Consider the following 22,069-nt stretch of genomic DNA (forward strand, 5'->3'; position numbering starts at 1 on the left):
GGACTAGAAGAAAAGCAAGTCCATCAGGGTCTGCAAGAAAATGTCTGTGGAGAAATACATTTTTCCAGAGACCCTCAAGTTTTCGTGCATCCGAGCCTTTTAACCTTAATCCACCCTAGTGTTTGCCAGTCATATGTTGGCACTAGCATAGAAAACACTGCTTGCATAACTAAAAAGCAAAGTACAGTGCCTGCAGTAAATGTCGTTTGGTGCCCTAGAGTTATTAAACCATTCTGAGGTACTGTTTTGATCCTTAATACACATTCCAACATCTCCCACTTTCCACATAAAAATCTGAGTTCAGAGAAAGGATTAGAATACAAATATTTTAATAGGTAAATGGAAGGATAGATGGTAGAAAGTGAATAATACTCGTTTATATAAATAACTAAAGTCACACTGACATAATCAGTGCAAAACAGATTAAAAATTAGAGTGGAAAGTATATTGAAAATAGCACAGGCATCCCTGCTGCGTTGCAATTGTACATAAAAACTACCCAGCATACATTTGTTTTTTTTTAAAAAGGTCTTACCTCATCGGGTAAAGGCTATAGTGTAATTCACATGTAGTTGGTCTAAGTGTCACAAATTTGAAATATTTCACAATAGAACATAAATGCCAGATTCTGCCAGGCCATCGTGGGTGCACAAAGGGTAAAGCAAAAGTTGCCTTCCACTCCTCATCTTTGGACCAGCCATGATAGTTCCCCACAGGAGGCACAAATGATTCCAAAGGAACAAGATAGGAGATATGCCAGAGCTGTCAAGGCATATAGTGAGGGTGCAGGCTGCACTGTATGTAAGGATGGTGAGGTGTGTGAAGCCCCTGCACTCTGGAGAGTTTCTTAATAATGCACACCACTTTTCATCCCTTGACCTCAAAGCATTTTACAATGCATTATGATGTCCATTTTACAGATGAGGAAAAAGTCAAGGTCTACTGACTCAGTGTCCTATCCATGGCACCAAGCTGTGCCTATACTGAGGTTCAGTGCCTCACCAAAATCTCACTAGGGTTGGTTGGCTCTACCCCACCCTCAACTTAAGCCTGTGTGTTAATTACAGTCTGGCCCAAAAGGCCCAAGTGAATCTGCCTTGGCATTCCATTCCTTCCCTGTGGATACAGCCAGGACCGCCGAGAGTGGGTTCGGGCCCCGGTGAAAAATTTTTTTTGGGCCCCCCAGCAAGAGTGGACTGGCTAACCTGGGCCGACAAAGGGGGGAAGCCGGGCCCCAGACCCCCTTCCGGACCGCCGCACCCCAGTAATTTGTACCGGCTTTCCCACCCCACCCCCCGTTGGCCCTGGATACAGCTCTTACTTCTTTAACATATAAACTATAAAATGTGTAGGGTCCCATCAAAGTGGTTCTCCTTTTGGGTGAAGGTTGGGAAGACAATCCCTCTTTTTCATGGACACTGATTCCTCACATCAGAACTATGTTTGTTATTTTTGCGTACCTCCATTTTTGAATGTCCAATTTGAAAAAAGTGTCATTTTCAAGAGTTCGGATATCCAGCTTCATATCTCACATTGGGCACTCATAACTAGAGGACATTTTAAAAAAATGTTTGGCCTAATGGCTTTGTTTATATCTATATAAAATAAGACTAATCTTATTTTCACAGTAACAATACTAAGAATGGTTCAAAAGATCTATTTAACCAGCTTTTGGACCCAGTTCTAAAATAAATATTATTCTGTTGATGATATTCACATAATCTTACATTTACCTTCATTATAATAACTCTTTTTGACACTCAGAATGCCCAATTCCAAGGCTACTGTTATAAATCAGTTTCTGAGTTATTTTATTGATCCATTAATATAAAAAAGTGAAAATATTTGAAAAAAATATCAATCTTAACAAAGCATATTGTAAGAAAATAAATAAATCTGAATTTTTGATTTGTTTAACAAGTAATCAAATAAAGTTTTCTCTAGTCACACAGGAGACCTGTGTCAGAATTGGAAATATAACTCATCTTCCAAGTCCCAGTCCTGTTCCTTAACCACAAACATGCCCTTCTTCACAAATAAAATATGTAAGGAGAAGGAGAGTTTATGGTCAATACTCATGTCAAGTGCATAGTATGGGAGACAAATGGGAAGCCTATATTAAGAAAAGGAAGCAGAGACAATGGTGCTGTTTGATGCTCCTCTTGCCAAAGATAAATACTTATGTATTTGAAACATTTTAGTTAAAGAATGGCAAGATGAATACAGCATTTAATCAAGGCACGCAGTGGGGGGATCAATGAGGAGTTATTAAAAGGAGTATTAAAAGATTATATTAATTGGTGGTTAAGAGGTATAAAAAAGGTGTTCTCGGTTGAGTATCGGTAACATTTGTGGTAAGAATTAAAAAATAAAGATAAGAGACTGACAAGGTGAAAGTTGGTAGAAAAGAGCAAAGGCATGAGAACTGAGCTTTGTAGGACACCACAGAAAAATATTTTCATGCCAAGGAGAAGCTTGGCAGTGATTAAGCAAAATCATTAATGAAGGGAACTAGAGATTCCTATGTAGTAAGGTGTGGATGTAGGAGAATAGAGGGGTTCAGAGTGTTCTAAACTTGGAAAAGGAGGCTTCAGCAGAAGAAAGATCTTGATACATTGATGACGGTGATGTTCATGCAATGGCCAGAGCTAAACCCAGATGGAATCTGGTTGAAATACTCGTCTGCGAGAGGTGGCTGGGGATGAGAGAAAGTTACCTTCTCAAGTGCTCTGCTGAGAAAGAGGAAATTAAAGAGAGAGCAACTGAACAGCAAACTCAAGGGAGAGCTTTGTAAAAAGGGACGTTACCAGAAGCAGGGGAATTGTTGACAGTGGCAGAAGTGAGACCGTCAAAGACGGAAAGAAACAATAGGAGGAGTGAGAAGGCGTGAGTGTCAGAACTGGAAGATATTTTTCTTAATGGATTGGATTAGATTAAAAATCTCCAAGTGGGTTGCTGAAGAAGGGGAGAATGTGTTAGTGTGGGTTAATGGGGACAGTTGTTGGAGTTGGAATAGATATTGCTGCAAATTTGGACAGTCTTAGATTGTTAAGAAGATGCAAATTTCTTGCACCTGACTAGGAGAAGGCTGGGAGGAATAGAAGGCAAACTGGGTGGATGGAGAAGAAAATAGTATAGAAGAGAAAATCAGAAGAAATGAGACTTTGCAGTCCAGAAAGCATTCCTGTATAGTAACGTATATGAATTCTCGATATTGTAATGAACATCAAGATGGAATATATCCCTCTATTTATAGCATCAGCTCATAGATAATCTGCAAAAAGCGGAAACAGTGAAGCAAGAAATAGAATAGAGCTTGTGATATGTTAGAAACAGAGGGCAGGACAGCATTGTAGGTATTGGTACTGGGCTTGAGGATGGAAGGGGCTAGGGGTCAGCAGAGAGTCCCAGATCTGAAGCCCATTGAAGTTAGTGGAAACACTTCTGTTGACTTCACTGGGTTTTGTATGAGGCCCCAGGAGTAAAAATCTGGCTGGTGCATCTAATAAAGCCAAGTTGCTTATGAGAGCAGTGAGACTAGGGCAGTTTTCAGAGAAGGGAAGTGGTGAACAGTTGTGTGCAACAGTAGTGTAGGTAAGATCATGACTCTCTAGAATAGAGAAAAGGATAGTTAGAGAGCAGTAAGAGAGGTAGCAGGTTGGGCAAGCCTTTGGAGAATGAATATGCTGTTAGAGGAAAGATGATCAAGGTAATGGAGGTCAACAGACATGCTGAACTCACACCAGTGAGGATGAACTCAGAGGAAGACTTATCAGAGAGAGGATGCAAAAAACTTGTGAGAGGAAAGACAGGCCAATCTTGAGGAGCAGGGGTAAAAACAGTGAGTGTGAGACTGGAAATGAAGGCTGAAATATTCATAGAAGAATGACTTTAAAAAGTGCAGAATTTGGATTTTTGACTATGTTTTGAGATTAGATATTTTTGGCTCACTAAAGTTATAGATTCATAAAGGGAATAAGAATGACATGCTATTCCATTTCATCTCACCTGTAGAGTGGTAGGTTAGGTTAGGATAGATTTGTGAGCTGAGTTTCTTGAACTGCAAATTCAGCTTTCTATCTGCTGCAATGAGAAGATGAAATTCTGTTTCCTGTTTAGCCTAACTTTTAAAGAAACAACAGTTCAGCATTGGCCGGCAGCTCTAGGTACCTTAGCAGCACAAGGTTTGTTAACAGGAAGTTGAGTAAATAGAAATGAAGTTTTGAAAGCATAAAACATCTGGTACATTTTAAAGATGCATGGAAATGTTATTTGATTCATTTCTATTGTGCTAATTATACTTATTATAAATATGACTTAAGACTGTTTCCACTTTGCAGCCATCCGTTATCTTGTTATGTAACTTGTGGCTTTACAGTTCTTTGAAAAGCAGCTTTCTATTCATGTGGTGTCATTAAAAAATACGTTAGAAGACAAGTTACAACGCTTAAGTGAAACAGTGCCAAAAACTTAAACAAGCTATTTTACTAGATAAACAGTGCAATGCACACTGCATGTATATACTGTGTGTATGTATATATATATATGTGTGTGTGTGTATAAATAAATATAAATATAAAAATAAATAACAAATAAATAAAAAAATATAAATAAAGTTACAACATAGTGAGCCAAATTTTGCTTATTTAAGTCATTTAATGGAGTCATTCTGCATTTACACTGGTGTAACTGAGAACAGAATTAAGCACATTATTCCTAGTTTGATGCTTAGTACTCAACAGCACTTTTTACAAAATGTCAAGTAGATTTCATATAATGCAGCTGACATAGTGCATACTAGTTTTAATGCCCCGGAATATATTATAGGTCATATTAGGAATGGCAGTCATGGTAAGGTAATTGTTATAAACAACAAAGCTGTCAGCTAAAGATTATTTTGTGGAATAAAGTTATCCAGCCTAGACAATAGAAACCTCCATTTAATTAAGCAGCTGTCACTATCACTTAGCCAAACTGAGGACAAAGTACCAGATTATGCCTGGCCACTAACACTATACAGGGTGTACAGTGATGGGGAAGGGAGGAAGGATGTTAGAAGCCTTTCCCTACTTTACGCAGCCCATGTAAGGGTCAGGCAGCACTTCAGTCTATGTGCTGAAGGGGATGTTCCACCCCCCATGGTAGTTAAGAGGTGAGCCGGTAAGTCTGCTCCTATACTCCCACGTGTCTGCTTCTTCAGGGAGCAAGCTACAATATGTTGTAGGTGCAAGTCCCTTATGTATGTGTGAGTTCTAGGAGGTGTTTTGGAAACGTCTTCTGGTGCACTTCTTAAGGCAATGCAGTTCTTTCTTCCCTCCTCCACTTTTATGAGCTGTGATTAAATGGTGGAAGCTTGCCTTCAGTAATTATTACATGGCAGTTCGGCCTGTTTTCAGTGCTTTAGGGGAAAAATGCTTAAAAATCCTTGTCCTTGTGAGCAACAGGTTCCTGGAAACAATTAATGTAATCTAGACACTTCATTTTGATTGTCGTATGGCATTGCTTATGATATTTCATCATCCTGCAGATCTGCATCTAATAGGGCCAAATTCACCCATGTGAAAAGGGCCCACACAGGGCTTTATGCAGCACTTGAGTTCCACTTCACCCCTAGTTTGAAGGCTGAAGTGGGACTGATGTGTTGCATAAACCTTGAGTGAGCCCTCAGCAGCACTTTCTAATCCTTTGTGATGCTTGAAAAAGTTCAAGTAATTTTTAAAAAGAAAATGTATCAACATTTTCTTTTCACCTCTGTTTCTCTTCGGCTGAAGTGGGGAAAAAATAATTTAAAAAATGAGAATGAGAGAGAGGCAGTTCTGATAGTATGTAAGTTCCTACACTTATCACAAATGCACAAAAATATCAGAAAAGCTTTTTTCCCCAAAATTTCCAGCTCAGCTTTGCAGATATGAGAGGTTCACATAATTTGGATCATTTTCTCTGCCAAACAGAACCTCCAGTGTTAATTCTTTCATACATTATATTAAGCGCACCACAGAAATGGAATATGAAAAAGATGTATGCAAAACATAATTTATTTTAAAACCAAGAGGTTCAATGGACAAAATGGCTCTTCCTTTTCTACTTATAGTTGTCTCTCCCTTTCATCCCCCCCAAACATTTGTACATTTTGATATCATTTTGTATTTGAAAAAAAGACAACATGGTATTGATTTAAATTAGCACTCTATGTTCCATTGAAATTGAAAATGTTCAGACCATGTGATACAATGGTCAACTAACTTTAGCTGCATAATAATTACAGAAATTGTCAAATAAATGATATCATACAATACTGAAATTTATGCAGAATGCAAAGAAGTCAGACTCCCTGTAAGACTGATAAAGCAAGTATTTGCACATTTGTTATGAATATTACTTGCTATAGTAAACAGAGAATAATGTACCCATGGAATGTTCTTTTGGTGAAATTGACTCCATTCGGAAAGCATGCACAAGGTATATGTACCTCCTACGAGGGCTTAAGTGGTGCAGGGGCATTGTGCTGGCAACCCTTACGCACGTAAGGATATTTAGTTGTTTTTACAGTGCTATCCATTTAAATACTTTCCTTTTAAAATTCTATATTTATTTTGTTTCCAAGAAAAAATGCCTACGCAAACAACAATACAATGACCAAGATATTCAAATGAATACAACAATCATTATGACTGACCTCAGGACAAAGGAATGCAAATATGCAAGTCTATTAATTTATGTTTTTAGCTTCTCAGTTTGCTTTATTATTGTTTTTTTTATTTTATTTTATTTATTAGTTACTATTTTAAAAAAGTGTTGTCACAGGATAGAGCAAATGCATAACTAACAGATCAGTGTAGTTAGTAATGCAATTTAAAATGCACATCACACATAAACATGTTATGTTACAACTTTATTAATACATCCAAGTGACACAACATGTTAGTGTATTTTTCCCCATTTTATTGCCAATATAGTTTTCTCCATCCAAGCTATGTTTTACTATTGTTTCAATCATTCCGTATAAACTGGAGCTGTGTTAGATTTACCTTTTCGGAGTATATGCTTTGTGCTAGTAATAGACATTTCAGTACCTGTTTCTTGGTGTTTGCTGAAAGATTTAATTCATTGCTAGTTCCCAGCATTTGGAGAAGGACAGAACTTGGTATTCACAACTGTGGAAAGACCTTTATGTATATTGCTCCAATGTTTTTGTAACTGGCGACAAGAAAAATGTATATGGGAAAGGTTATCTGATGATTGATGGCATCTCCAATATTTACTGTAGTTACCTAAATCTGCTTTATAGACACACTCTGATGTACAATAAAAAAACTTTGCTTTTGAGAACCAGAGAAGACTATCTTAGTATTTTATGTAATCCCTGTAATAACCTATACTCACTATTTGCTGTGTTGCAAACACTTCCCTGTACTGTGTATATTGAATACAGCAAATAGTGAGGTACTGCTGTCTAGTTATCTGAAGCAAAACCAGAACTCAAGTACAGAAACTGTAGATGGAATATTTTATATAAATTTCCCATTAAATGATATGCTTGTATTTTTTCAAAGACAAAATAATACTGAAAAATGGTTATTATTATGTTACCATAAGGACCACAGCACCTTAGATTATTTCCTCTCTGTTCTGAATTTGAGGAACCCTTCCTATTTTTATATTTATTGGTCCACACTTTCATGCTCCAGAACCTCTGTCTGAAACTATTTTTGTTTCCTATATTCGTTAGTGGAGATACTCTTTATCAAAATTAGATTAATTTGAACACAGAATAAAAAATTTGTAGCAATCTAGACTCCTCTCTGTTCTGCATATTAAAACAGCCCCAGAGAGCCAAACTGCAGTATTTATCATAGTGGAAATTGATTCTTTAAAGACTGTTAGGATTGAAATTCTGCATTTTCAGACGTCACATGATATAAATTAGAGTGATATGTCTAATGGCACGTTTTCTGTGTGTTGGTCCTCCAGTATGAATACAGCTAATATCCTGTGAGGCAGAAGAGGGGGATGGCAGGGTCACATAGTGAGATGATACTAGATGGTCTATCCAAGGGCATGCTGGCTAGCACCAAGAAGGTGTGAGACAGTATTAGATCACCAGGTTAATTAAATCATTCCATTGTGGCTAATTCCTCTTGTCACTTTGTCAAATGGGGGTCACTCACTGTTGAATTCTGCCAGTGAAGAACCTTAATGCCAAGCTCCTAGAAGAAAATAATGCTGATGATATCTGGCTCCCAAAAGATCAGGAGGGAGGCCCACTACAAGCATTTCTCATACACAGGAATCCATCGTTCTGGAAAAGAGTTTTGCACACGTAGAAGCAGCTCTGCTGAAATTTTTGTTGCCCCAGGCCTTCCTGTAAAAACCACAAAGCTCTGCCATAGTGTTCTGCCTCCATCTGATGGAGGGAACTTATTGAATATTCTATGGCTGCTCTCTCTAGGCCATCTAGTTTTCTTGGGCCTAGCAACAATATCGTCGCTTCTATGCCCTTCCCTGGAAATCATGGGGTTCCAGGGAGCTTGTTTAAGCGGCTGGGCCCTGAAACCCAATAACACTGTTTCCCAGTAATCACAGGGAAGAGCTCCCATATCCTGCAGAGCCTCTCAGTATATCAGGCCTCAGCAGTGAACATGGAATACTTCCCCACCACTTCAGAGCAATACTATACAACTGTGCTTAACTGAAGAATGGAGGAAGCACGTTTCACTGTTCCCACTTTGATCAGCACTACTTCCAGTGCCAAAGTGGCCTCACACCATACTTCACAGCAACTACGGACAGCACACATGTGAGGTGCCTACTGTTTGGAACGCAGCAATCCTCCTTTCTGACTACAGGAAACAGCAACATGGTAAATAGTGGGTCATGTGGCCGGATCCTGGCTGAAGGAGGTACTCTCCCACTTTCTTCTTACAGACCTCCTGGGGCATGTCCCTCCGTATTGGCAAAGGCCTCTTGCTATGATGATGAGGGCTGTATACGCAACCAGCTAGAATGTCCTCCTGATACTGGTACTGTTGCATACCTCACTCCCCTTTGACAATCAGAAAATATCCCAGACACCCTTTTCGTCTTTTGGCATTATTTCTGCCCCACAGAGGACACTAATTAGAAGAGAGACTCTCAATGATAAGAACATCAGAATCTCCATATTGAGTCAAACCAATGGTCCATGTATTCCAGGGATCAGCAACATTTGACACGCAGCTCGCCAGGGTAAGCACCCTGGCGGGCCGGGCTGGTTTGTTTACCTGCTGCATCCGCAGGTTCAGCCGATCAGGACTCCCGCTGGCCGCGGTTTGCCACTCCAGGCCAATGGAGGCGGCGGGAAGCGGTGGCTAGCACATCCCTCAGCCCACACCTCTTCCCGCAGCCCCCATTGGCCTGGGATGGCAAACCGCGGCCAGTGGGAGCTGCAATCAGCCGAACCTGCAGACATGGCAGGTAAACAAACCTGCCTGGCTCGCCAGGGTGCTTACCCTGGGGAGCCTCGTGGCAAAGGTTGCCGATCCCTGATGTTTTCTGTCTTCTGACAGTGGCCAATACTAGATGCTTCAAAGGGAATGAATAGGACAGGGCAATTCTCAAGTGATCCAACCCCTGTCATTCAGTCCCAGCATTGGACAGTAAGAGATTTAGGAACACCCAGAGCATGGGATTGCATCCCTGATCATCTTGGCTAATAGTCATTGATGGACCTGTCCTCCATGAACTTATTTAGTTCTTTTTTGAACCCAGTTATATTTTTGGCCTTCACAACATCTGGTAACAAGTTCCACAGGTTGACTGTGTGCTCTTTAAAGAAGCACTTCCTTTTGTTTGTTTTGAACCTGCTGCCTATTAATTTCATTGGGTGACCCCTGGTTCTTGTGTTATGTGAAGGGGTAAATTACACTTTATTTACTTTCTCCACATCTTTCATGATTGTATAGACCTGTATTATATCCCCCCTGAGTAATCTCTTTTCTAAACTGAACACTCCCAGTCTTTTTATTCTCTCTTCACACAGAAGCTGTTCCATACCCTTAATCATTTTCATTGCCCTTCTCTGTACTCTTTTTATTTCTAATGCATCTTTTTTTGAGATGGGGGCACTGGAATTGAATGCAGTACTCAAGGTGTGAGCATACCATAGATTTATATACTGGCATTATGATATTTTCTGTCCCTTAGCTTTCCCTATCCTATTGGTTCCTAACATTCTGTTAGCTTTTTTTACTTCTGCGGAACATTGAGCAGATGTTTTCAGAGAACTATCCCCAGTGACTCCAAGGATCTCTTCCATGAGTGATAGCAGCTAATTTAGATCCCATTCTTTTGTATGTATAATTGGAATTATGTTTTCCAAAATGCATTACTTTGCATTTATCAACTTTGAATTTCATCTGCCATTTTGTTGCCCAGTCACCCAGTTTTCTGAGATCCCTTTGTAATTCTTCACACTCAGTATTGGTCTTAACTATATTGAGTAATTTTGTATCATCTGAAAATTTTGCCATCCTTTTTCTAGATCATTTATGAATGTGTAGAAAGCACTGGTCCCAGTACAGATCCCTGCAGGCCACCACTATTTACCTCTTTCCCTTCTGAACACTGACCAATTATTCCAACCCCTTTGTTTCTAGTCTTTTAACCAGTACTCATCCATAACACTGGTCTACAATTTTTGAGTAGTCGTCTGCTTCAGAGATAAAATGTGCTATTTATTATGTATTTTGATGTGCTGAATTCAAATATGACAATTAAAACAACTGATTGGCTACTGTTTCTAAGATATTTAAGTTTTTACATTTTATGTCTATGTATATTGTGTAGATAGAGTTTTAATCATAAATTGTAAACCTAGGTCTTTTCGTGTGTTTATGGTTGCTTTACATGATAATATTTCACCTGTCCTGTTTATGTAACACTTTAAAAATCATCAAAAGGGTTATATAAATAAAATTTATTATGAAACAAAAGGCAAAAAACTATTATGTACATAGTTTAATCCTATTCAGTGTCTACTCGGCGCTTCTTGGCTCGTCTCTTGTATTCATTAAATGGAGCATCTCTTGTCACTGTCCAGCAATAGTCTGCAAGCATTGATAGGCTCCATTTGCCCTGATGGCATTTCTCCATTGTTGCAATGTCCTGGTGAAATCGCTCGCCGTGCTCGTCGCTCACTGCTCCGCAGTTCGTTGGAAAAATTCTAGATGAGAGTGCAAAAAATGTATCTTTAGTAACATATTGCAACCAAGGCTTTTGTATGCCTTGAGGAGGTTTTCCACCAACAACCTGTAGTTGTCTGCCTTGTTGTTTCTGAGAAAATTTATTGCCACTAACTGGAAGGCTTTCCATGCCGTCTTTTCCTTGCCACGCAGTGCATGGTCAAATGCATCATCTCGAAGAAGTTCACGAATCTGAGGACCAACAAAGACACCTTCCTTTATCTTAGCTTCATTTAACCTTGGAAATTTTCCACGGAGGTACTTGAAAGCTGTTTGTGTTTTGTCAATGGCCTTGACAAAGTTCTTCATCAGACCCAGCTTGATGTGTAAGGGTGGTAACAAAATCTTCCTTGATTCAACAAGTGGTGGATGCTGAACACTTTTCCTCCCAGGCTCCAATGACTGTCGGAGTGGCCAATATTTCTTGATGTAGTGGGAATCTCTTGCACAACTATCCCATTCGCAGAGAAAACAGCAGTACTTTGTGTATCCAGTCTGCAGACCAAGCAAGAGAGCAACAACCTTCAAATCGCCAGAAAGCTGCCATTGATGTTGGTCATAGTTTATGCACCTCAAAAGTTGTTTCATGTTGTCATAGGTTTCCTTCATATGGACTGCATGACCAACTGGAATTGCCATTATGCAGTAAAACAGCTTTAAGACTCGTCTTCAATGAATCAATGAACAGTTTCCACTCATCTGGATCGTGAACGATGTTAAGGACTGCCATCACACCATCGATGTTGTTGCAGGCTACAAGATCACCTTCCATGAAGAAGAATGGGACAAGATCCTTTTGACGGTCATGGAACATGGAAACCCTAACATCACTTGCCAGGAGATTCCCCTGCTGTAGTCTTGAGCCCAACAGCTCTGCCTTACTCTTGGGTAGTTCCAAATCCCTGACAAGGTCATTCAGTTCACCTTGTGTTCTGAGGTGTGGTTCAGAGCAGGAGGATGGGAGAAAATGTGGGTCCTGTGACATTGATGGTTCAGGACCAGAAGTTTCATCCTCTTCCTCGTTGACTCAAGTGAGAATGAGGTGCATCAGGAACAGACAGTCCTTCTCCGTGGGGTACTGGGCGTATAGCTGATGGAATGTTTGGATAATGCACAGTCCACTTTTTCTTCTTTGACACACCTTTCCCAACTAGAGGCACCATGCAGAAGTAACAATTGCTGGTATGATCTGTTGGCTCTCTCCAAATCATTGGCACTGCAAAAGGCATAGATTTCCTTTTCCTGTTCTACCACTGGCGAAGATTTGTTGCACAAGTATGTTGCAGCATATGTGTGGGGCCCACCTCTTGTCCTGATCTCCAATTTTGCAGCCAAAATAAAGGTGATAGGCTTTCTTAACCATAGTGGTTATACTGCGCTTTTGTGATGCAAAAGTCACTTCACCACAAACATAGCAGAAGTTATCTGCACTGTTCACACAAGTACGAGGCATCTCTGCTCACTTTGGCTAAACAGAAATGTGTCCCTTTGCAAAATCAAACACTGACAAATAAGAGAGCACGACACTGTATGATTTCTAGAGCTGATATAGGGCAATTTGTTCAGCAGAGTGATGTAAGCTTCATTATGATTGCATCATCCATGACTTCTAGGAATAACATGATGCAATTCAGATCATGTATGACGCAACACCAGCTTCAGATTGCATCATTCATTGTTTTGCCTAAAAAGCAAGTACTGTCCAAACCCAGTCATAGCTTTATTCATAGATCCAGTCAAGATGTATTTTAGTCATTTCTGGTTTAAACTGAGATCCCTTCCCTTTATATCCTCTGCCATTCCCAAGTCAAGGGTCGTATATACTGACCCAATAGCCTATCTTGAAAACTAGAGCTAATCAACAATTTTAAGCATCATTTTCGTTCTCAGTGACTGTAGAGCAGTGTAATAGATCCTTCCCTCTTATCCTAGGACTGCTTACTTTGCTTAAGAGCCTTTGATGAGAGACCACATGTTTGTTGACCCTCTCAAAGAATTCTAATAGATTGGTGAGGTGTGATTTCCTTTTACAAAAGCCATGTTGACTCTTCACCAGCAAATCATGTTCATATATGTGTCTTATACTTGTGTTCTTTACTACAGTTTCAACCAGTTTGTCTGGTACTGAAGTTAGGCTTATCGGCCTGTAATTGTGAAAATCACCTCTGGAGCCTTTTCTGAAAATTGATGTCACTTAGCTGTGCTCCAGCCATCTGGTCCAGAAGTTGATTCACATGATGGGTTACATGCCACAGTTAGTAGTTCTGTGATTTCATATTTGAATTTCTTCAGAACTCTTGGGTGAATACCATCTGGTCCTGATGACTTATTAATGTTTAATTTATCAATTTGTTCCAAAGTGTCCTCTATTGACACCTAAATCTGGGACAGTTCCACAGATTTGTCACCTAAAAAGAATGGCTCAGCTGTGGGAATCTCCCTTACATCCTCCGTAGTTAAAACCAATGCAAAGAAATAATTTAGCTTCTCCGCTATGGCCTTGTCTTCCCTGAGTGCTCCTTTAGCACATTGATCATCCTGTGGCCCTACTGATTGTTTGGCAGGCTTCCTCCTTCTGATGTACCTACAAATTCTTTTGCTGTTGGTTTTTGAGTCTTTTTCCTTCTTGATCTTCAAATTCTTTTTTGGCCTGACTAATTAGACTTTTACACTTGACTTGCCAGAGTTTATGCTCCTTTCTATTGTACTCAGTAGAATGTGACTTTTGATTTTTTTTGAAGGATGCCTTTTTGCCTCTGACTGCCTCTTTTACTATGCTGTTTAGTCATGGTGGCATTTTTTGGTCCTCTTCCTATTTTTTTTATGAGGGGTCTGAATCCAGAACCAAGAACAGCATGATCCTAAAACATTTTCCTTTCTCCTCCTTTCTGTAAGCCCCTTGAAAAATCTGTATCGCTATCCTGTCCAGTGAGATTTGGATTGGAGGGATTATCCTGCTCCTGCATCTCTTGTCCTCTACATCCATCTCTGAGAATGTTTCTAAGAAGAGGGAAGATAAAAAACGGGCAAGGTGGGAGCATCAAGCAAACTTAAAATTAAAAAAAGTTTCTTCCCTGCTTTTCATATCATCCACTCTGAATTCCTCTTGATGGTATGAGCCAGATTCCAAACCAGGAGGTCAGCTTTTGAATTTATGGAGAAACTGATAAGCAAGGTCAAAGAGGCCCTTTAGATTGTGGGAATTATACTGTGAGTGTACCAAGGCCTCCCTTAAAATGGGAAAGCGTGAAGAGAAGAAAGCCTTCCCAATCCTGAAATTCATGGGGGTCGTTGTTGATTGTGAATCTCCATTCTTCTGAGAAGAAGAGCTCTGTAGAATTCCTAAAGCATAGAAATTTAAATTCTGTGCAAACCTGAAGGTGAATTCCAAAATTGTGCCTCTTATTAAAAAGATGGTAATCCTCCATTGAAGGAATTCAATTTCAATAACTATGCAGACAAAAAACAAAAAAACCTCTGTTCCAAACTGATGGATTCCTTGAAGCGGAAAGACAAATTTGCATGAAAGAATAAAAGTTTCCTATTTTTTTCAACAGAATTTCTGTAGGGATACTTTAAATGCAGGTATTTGTTTAAGAATTAGCTCTCCATCTTGTTCCTATTAAACAGCTGTACTGTATGTACAGACATATTATAACCATCATTACTGAAAAAGACTCAGATTTGTTGTTCCTTGTGCATATACACAATCAATTATGTTCAGGAGGTGGGACAGGCATTCCCAAGAGCTTCTAGGGATTCAAGAAGCATTTGGGTGACTTTTTCCAAATACAGCAAGACTTAATGGTTGGATGGTGTTCTTCGTTCTGGATTTGTTTTCTTAATTGCTGTGAGACCTGTTCCACTTCTGTTTTTGTCTGAAACTTCCAATAAAGGGATTCTGTAAAGCAAGTTCTGAATTCTTAGAGGAGAAAGATAGTGCAACCTTTGATTTTATTATTCATCCAATCCTTATTAATCTTTCTTTTCCATGGTTTTTGCGTTATCCTTCCCCTGCCCCCTCAATATCAATATCCAGGTAGAATGTGTATGGGGCTTTTATTAGCAATGTTAGATGAGAGTATTAACAATCTTTGCGTAAATATATGCTTAAGCAATGATGTTGAGACTGTAGGCCTCTTCCAAGAGAGTAGGATAACCATAAAATCCATTACATAATCTTACAAGCTGGTGGTTTTATGATACAGTATATGCTTTCACCCACATGGTTAGAATCTTGTGGATTTTAGATTTAAATGCCCCAAGGCACGTTCTGAAAACATTTTTTGTGAGAAGAATTTAAATGAGGCATTGCTGAAACACCTTCAGTAAACATTTTTTTATAGACTCAAAGAGTCAATGCTATATCAGTGAGAGTAATGGAAAGAATGGGGGAAATGTAAGGCCTGGTCCTATTCATACTGAAACCAAAGTCAAAATACCCACTGCTAGCAGAATCAAGTTTTGTATATAACTTTGTACAACTAAGAAAGAAAAAGGCAGGTACTAACATATTCACAGAGTAGAGGCTCAGGCTAATAACGATAGTTATGTGAATTCAGTGATGAGAACATTTATGGCTGCTTAAATTGTCACTATGTGCCCATCCCATTTCCGGAGCATTATAAATAATTGTGGGTCTAATTCTGCATTTTTAGCCATTTATTGGTATGCTTTTGTATGTCTCAGTAAGTATTAGGGAAGAAGCAGCATCTAAAGTGGAAACTTCTACTACATTTTTAAGGCTAAAATGTAATTAAGATGCCTTTGGTCCTGAATTTAAAAAATAAAGTCCTAAAGGTAATTAGAATATTGAACATGAAAATGCACATGTTAAATTCTAACTCATTTTGTACTAATATTCTTGCATACACTTTTGGATTGTATATTTTCACAGACATATTTTGGGTATTGATGAATCGTTTTTTAAGTAATCATTGAATTTTTGGGCAGTGGTAGGTGATTTTTTCACCTCCTCTCATTTTGGAGCTTCATATCTCATATATGACCTTTCATTGGACTGTTGCTTTGCTGAGGTTTTAATTTGTTTCTGCTCTTGGATTTCTTTGAACAAATTACGCTAGTTGTAACAAGTGTTCCTGCTTCTTGGTCTGTGCAGGCACACAATTCCACCTGCAAAAAAATCTGAGAAGATTTAGGGGTCCACCTGTGCAAATTCAATTGCCAGATTTTGGACTATGTTTTGAACAGAAAAAATAATTGCCATCATTAATCTTGCTGAAAAAGGAAAGGAGAAACTGCAAAATATCTCAGACAGGAAGCTGAGGAGATGGCAAGAGTATGTCTCTGCCCAAGGGCTGCTTGACTCAATTCTCAGTTCTAAAAATAAGATAATGGGTCAAAATCTTTTCTGTTACGTTAGTGCCATGTGATTTTGTTAGAGCTACACTGGTGTAATGAAAAGGAGAATATGTCCCATTAACAGCTTGTGTTTTAGGTGCTGAAGTTAGATGGGTTGATCTGACTGTTTGTAATATGTTTCTGTAAATCCACATGGCTGATTATTGGTCCATTCCAAAATTGTGCACATGGCTGCAGTCAGTTTCTTGTTTGTTTAAATAATGCTAGGCATCGTAACCTGGTGTGTGTATGAATACATTTGCACATACTCTACAGTATGACTGAAACCAGTTTCCTTTCCTTCAAAAGTATAATTGTAAGGAGTTCCCTTTCTGTATTATTGGCAGGGCTACTAGTACTGCTTATTATTAAGGTTGCCCGATGCTTCCTATTATAAGATCTCATCTGGAGTTGACTGAGTGTTGTGCAGTGAAGGAAACAGTTGGCTGTAGGACACCTGCTTCATTGGTTACATTTGTTGGAAGGTGCGTAGTGAAGAAGTCAGGAGATTACAGGAAGAGAAAATTAAGGACTTGTGGTTAAGGCAATTGAATGCTACCCTGGAGAATTGGATTCTATCCCTGCCTCTGCCAGAGAGTTCCTGTGTAGTGTTAAACAAATCACTTAAATGAAAGTTTTCACAGGTGGTCACTAACTGTGTGGTCCTCATTTTCTGGGTGCCCAACTTGATACCCTGGGGCCTGATTTGCAGAAGTGCTGAGCGTTCACAACTGCAACTGAAGTCAGTTGGAGCTGTGCTTGAATATGTAAAGTACTATATAATGCTAAATAAAAAAATGTATAGCAGGGCCTAGGTGTCTCAAATATGGTTGCCAACCCTCCAGGATTGCCCTGGAGTCTCCAGGAATTAAAGATTAATCTTTTATTTGAGATTGTCATGTGATGAAACCTCCAGGAATACATCCGACCACAACTGGCAACCATCGTCTCAAATTGGTAGAAACCTTTGACCTCCAACGTTCAGTGCCTTAGCTCTCCATTTGGAAAATGGCTATAATATCAATCCCTTATCTCACAGGGGATTTGTGAAGATAAATAGTGTTTGTGACACATTCTGAAAGAAAAGTCCATGAGGAAATTCAGGGTTTGAATAGTGTGCAGTAAATAAGGCCTATGGTGGCACATTGAACAATATGGATAAAACAAAATATTGAATGGTTGCTTGTTAATTGAGCACTGTCTATCCTGTACATTAAATGAGCAGGGATCCTGTGGGAGAAAATAGCATGTGATCATGTAATTAAAGACTGTATTATAATACATATCCATAAGGGGCCCAATTTAACGTTGCAGAGGGCAACCTTTGTCCAACTAAGGCATACTTCAGGCATAGCTTAACTTTTGAGTGCTTGACTTTGCAACCTGTACTTGTGTTTTCATATATATATATATATAGAGAGAGAGAGAGAATGTGCGTGTGTGTGAGAGAGAGCGAAGAAACCAATATTTCAAAAAGCATCAAACTATTTTAAGTTTTACATTTTCGAGCAGATGTTAAAATCTCTGAATATTAGGAATGTTAGAAGGAAAATTATTCTAGAGCCTTTTTTGTACTTGAATAAAGGGAGCTGCTGCTATATATATTTTTGCAAAAAGAATAAGCATGGCAACTGGTAACTACAATCATTAGTTTCTCAATAGGACATCATGGATGGTTGTGGATGGTGGTGGTGGTGGTTGTTGTTGTAAATATAAATCCTGTCAGTCATCCAGGGCCCTAACTTCTGGTGAGGTAGGCATTTGATGGATTTTCAGATATACCAGGGTTAGTATATTTTTACTGTTCAAAATTTTTATGATAGGAGCTTCTTGTTGTTGTTTATTAATTTACTATTAGAATTATGGAAGTGAGAGATGGATTATATTTTAATACACTTTTTTTTCTTTTACAGCTTGTTATCGTATATTCTTCAGAGGTCTGCCCACTATGATAAATTGTACAGGTAAGAAAAAAATATATAAAGAAGTTAGTTTATTGATGGGAAATATTTTTAAGACTTTAGGGATTAATTCCTAAGGAACGTCTATAGTATTCTTAGAGAAACATCAGCAAATCTATTGCAAAAATATTGAAAATGCCAATGTTGTCAGTTCCCAGTTAAAAAAAAAATAAACATCTCAAGAAATATTTCCCGGGTGGGAGCAGAGTTTATTTTCCCAATCTTCTTATATGTATTTATTCTTTTTCTTGATTCATTTTCTCTTCCCTCATGCACTTCTGTTGTCTCATTTTCCCCACAGTTTGTATTCGTATTTATAGCTTTTCAAACCTTGGTAAGTTCTCCCATTCATCATGGCTGCTGTCAATCTGCCTTTTCCTACTCGTGTATCAGCATCTCAAGCAGTATTACCTGTTGACAGTTCACAGGCAGTATTTCAATACCATGGGGATGGCATAGCAACTGTGGGATGTAGGGTCAACCAGCAGTGTCTTTACAAAATAATAAATACAGATTTGTTAAATTGAAATCAATATTTAAAATTAATTGTTTTGTTTGTTGTGAAAAGCAGCCAGGTAGCAATGACTCAGGGCAGAACATCGACTCCTTAAGTCTCTTTTAGGTTGCCTATAGTGGTAGGTTGATTCATATTGGAGCTCAGAGTTTTTACCTCTTGAATTCCTGCTTGCCTAGTCACTGTTGTATTAAATGATTCTGGCTTCAGCAAAGGATTTTCATTACTTGATTTCCATTGTTGTGTGTGTTCGTGATGTACTTGCACCATATTGCATGCATGCAGTATAGTTTTAATCCTGCCTTCTGTAGCTGACAAGTCCTGTCACTTTTATGTTGCCTCAACTTCCGAGAGCACAAGAAAACACTGGACATCTCAAGCAGGTTACTTGTTTGTTGGGAGAGAAATGAATGGACAGAGACAGATATTTTTTTCACAGACTATTTTTACTTCCAGAATGCATATAGGGATTGATCCAAAGCCCACTGAATCAATAGCAGCCTTTCCATCCATTTCAATGGACATTAGAACAGGTCATAAAGACACGTAAAATGACTACAGACACGCAAAACAAGAGAAGTCAAATTAATGTAGATTCTCCTAGTTCTTTCACTTCTCTGGTTTCATATTGTATCCTACCTCACGAGTAATGTTAGCCTCATCCCTCCCTTAGTTCTCTCACTCTCTTCTTCATGCTTTCTTCCATGATGCCATCAACACCTAGAACATCCTCCCAACCCAATACTCCAAAGGTAAACCGCCTTTCATTGAAGTCTCTCCAAACACTCTCTTCTTTCACAGTGCAAACCCACCCACTGTTACCATTCCAGTTTCTTTCTTTGATAACAAAAAAGAGCTCAGTTGTCATCATCTTCCCGGCTCTCCTGCAATGTTTTTGTTTGTGTTTCAGATTGTAATCTCTCACTGATAGGAAATGAGGCCAATATTTAGGAAAGTGACAAGTGACTTTGAGTGCCCAGCTTGAGACACCTTGAAAGGACCTAATTTTCATAGGTTGGGTGGAAAGGCCTGATTTTCCATAGGTAGAGGCTCAGCACTTTTTGAAAATCAGGCTCCTTCAAGGTTCCTCAAGTTGGGCACCCAAAATCACTAGTTATGTCTGAAAATCTTGCTCCATGCCTTTATTTCTGTCTTGTACACCCTCAAACAAAGTATCAACAGTTAACAAATATCATTAATGATATCACTTTCATAGCTCTGGAAAAAAGAAAACTTTATTCAAGTTCCAACCTGACTCCTCTTACATAAAGATGTCTCCAATTGCTAAGCAAAACATGTCAGTCAAACAAATCACTTTTTTAAGAACATGTGCCTGAACCCAAAGCACTTGCACTGTCTGCCTGTTTAGACTATAAGATGCACAGAGAGTCCCAGAAGAAGGTACATTCTTAGAGCTTCAGTGTCTGTGGCCTTAGCAGGAAGCAGCAAAACCCAACAGCTACCATAAATACTACTGTAGCATAGGCAGGAAGAGATTGATATGTTTTGTATATAGTTTTCACATTGTAATGAATACATGGGATTCCTATGTATCTGCTGCATACTTTAAATAAATAATTTGAATGATAATTAGCAAGTAGACAATAGCAGAATTCAGTACAGGTTATGGAGCTCTTCGGGCCAAGCGCCATTCTTTTGTATGTGTTTGTACATAAGAATGGGGGCACAATAGGGCACCAGTGCTGATTGAGACCTCTGCTTGCTACCACAATACAGGATAACAATGAAGTAGAGTTTTCTACAAATATGGATATTCAGGAATTACCTCTTCAAAAAAACCCTGAATGTTACATTTTGAGGAACATATTTTTACAGACTTCTAAACTGTTATGAGTGTCCCGTATATCCAGTTCTATATGTGAACACAGGTAAAAATGTGTGCTTTATCTAGAACATTGATACTCCTATTGAGGCTTGCGAGCCGCAAGTTGCTCTTTAATGTCTCTCCCAGCACATGATATCAAAACACTGTGTGATTTAATTATTCATCAGTCTAAGTTATTAACCAATCGGGATGCCTTTGCTATGTTATTTACTATATATATATATATATATATATATATATATATATATATAAATCTATCTATCTATATATAAGTAAATAACATAGTAAGAGCATCCTGATATCTATCTATCTATCTATATATAGAGAGAGAGAGTAAATGAAACAATAAATTCACACTACTGGGGCTCTTTTAGGTAATTGTGATAGCTAATTTGGCTCCTGAACCACTGAGGTCTGAGTATCACTGATCTATAACATGCAATCTGTGTATGGATGCACATGTACAATTTGCAGTCTCCGATTCAGAGATCTGTTTGAAAATATGAAATAGTCATTTTTTAAATCTGCTTTTTATCCATTGCTGTACTAGTGCTGGATGCACTTTATCTTCATTATGAGGAGTGAATCTGGGGACTAAATGGAATAGTGAAAGCTTCAATTATCTATTTTGGAAAAACATACTTAAAAATATCTGTCAGAGGTACAGCTGTGTCAACAGTGGCATAAAAATCCCTTGTATTTATAAATAAATTCATTTAACAGTCTGAATTTGTAAACAAATTTATTTCACCCCTCCCCCTCATGATGGCATCCTGTGACTATTTTAGCTACTGAGTTTAATGACAGAAACAGGGTAAGTTAATCACATTTTTAGAACATTATTGGAAAATAAAAATTTTATGCTCAATTTTCACAAAAGAAACCTACTTATAAGAGTTGTGCTCATCCACTGAGGAAACAGAAGCAATGCCATGTGATGTAACGGATTATCCTCGCAGTTCAAATATGGAATACACTCAATGAACTGCTCACAAATATGTTGCAAACCAAGAATTGCTCAAGCCACAGCAAAATTCACTTCTGTGCAGAGAGCTAGCACGAGACCTATGCATAACGTAAGTCTCTTCTGACACATCTAATTCCGACTACTGTCAAAGATAGGATACTGGACTAGATGGACCTTGGTTCTGATTCAGTATGGTGATTC

General features: G+C 38.6%; 1 long non-coding RNA gene across 6 annotated transcripts in view; it reads left to right on the top strand.

Moving 5' to 3' along the window:
- Window positions 1-22,069, top strand: part of LOC128847700 (uncharacterized) — a 394,963-nt gene that overhangs the window by 298,325 nt on the left and 74,569 nt on the right. For all 6 annotated transcript variants that reach the window (XR_008446936.1, XR_008446940.1, XR_008446939.1 and 3 more), the window contains one exon: window positions 18,494-18,544. This is a non-coding gene — a long non-coding RNA (uncharacterized LOC128847700). The remainder of the gene's footprint in view (window positions 1-18,493; window positions 18,545-22,069) is intronic.

This window comes from Malaclemys terrapin, chromosome 1, assembly GCF_027887155.1.
Source record: "Malaclemys terrapin pileata isolate rMalTer1 chromosome 1, rMalTer1.hap1, whole genome shotgun sequence".
In the NCBI taxonomy this organism is placed as follows: domain Eukaryota; kingdom Metazoa; phylum Chordata; order Testudines; family Emydidae; genus Malaclemys; species Malaclemys terrapin.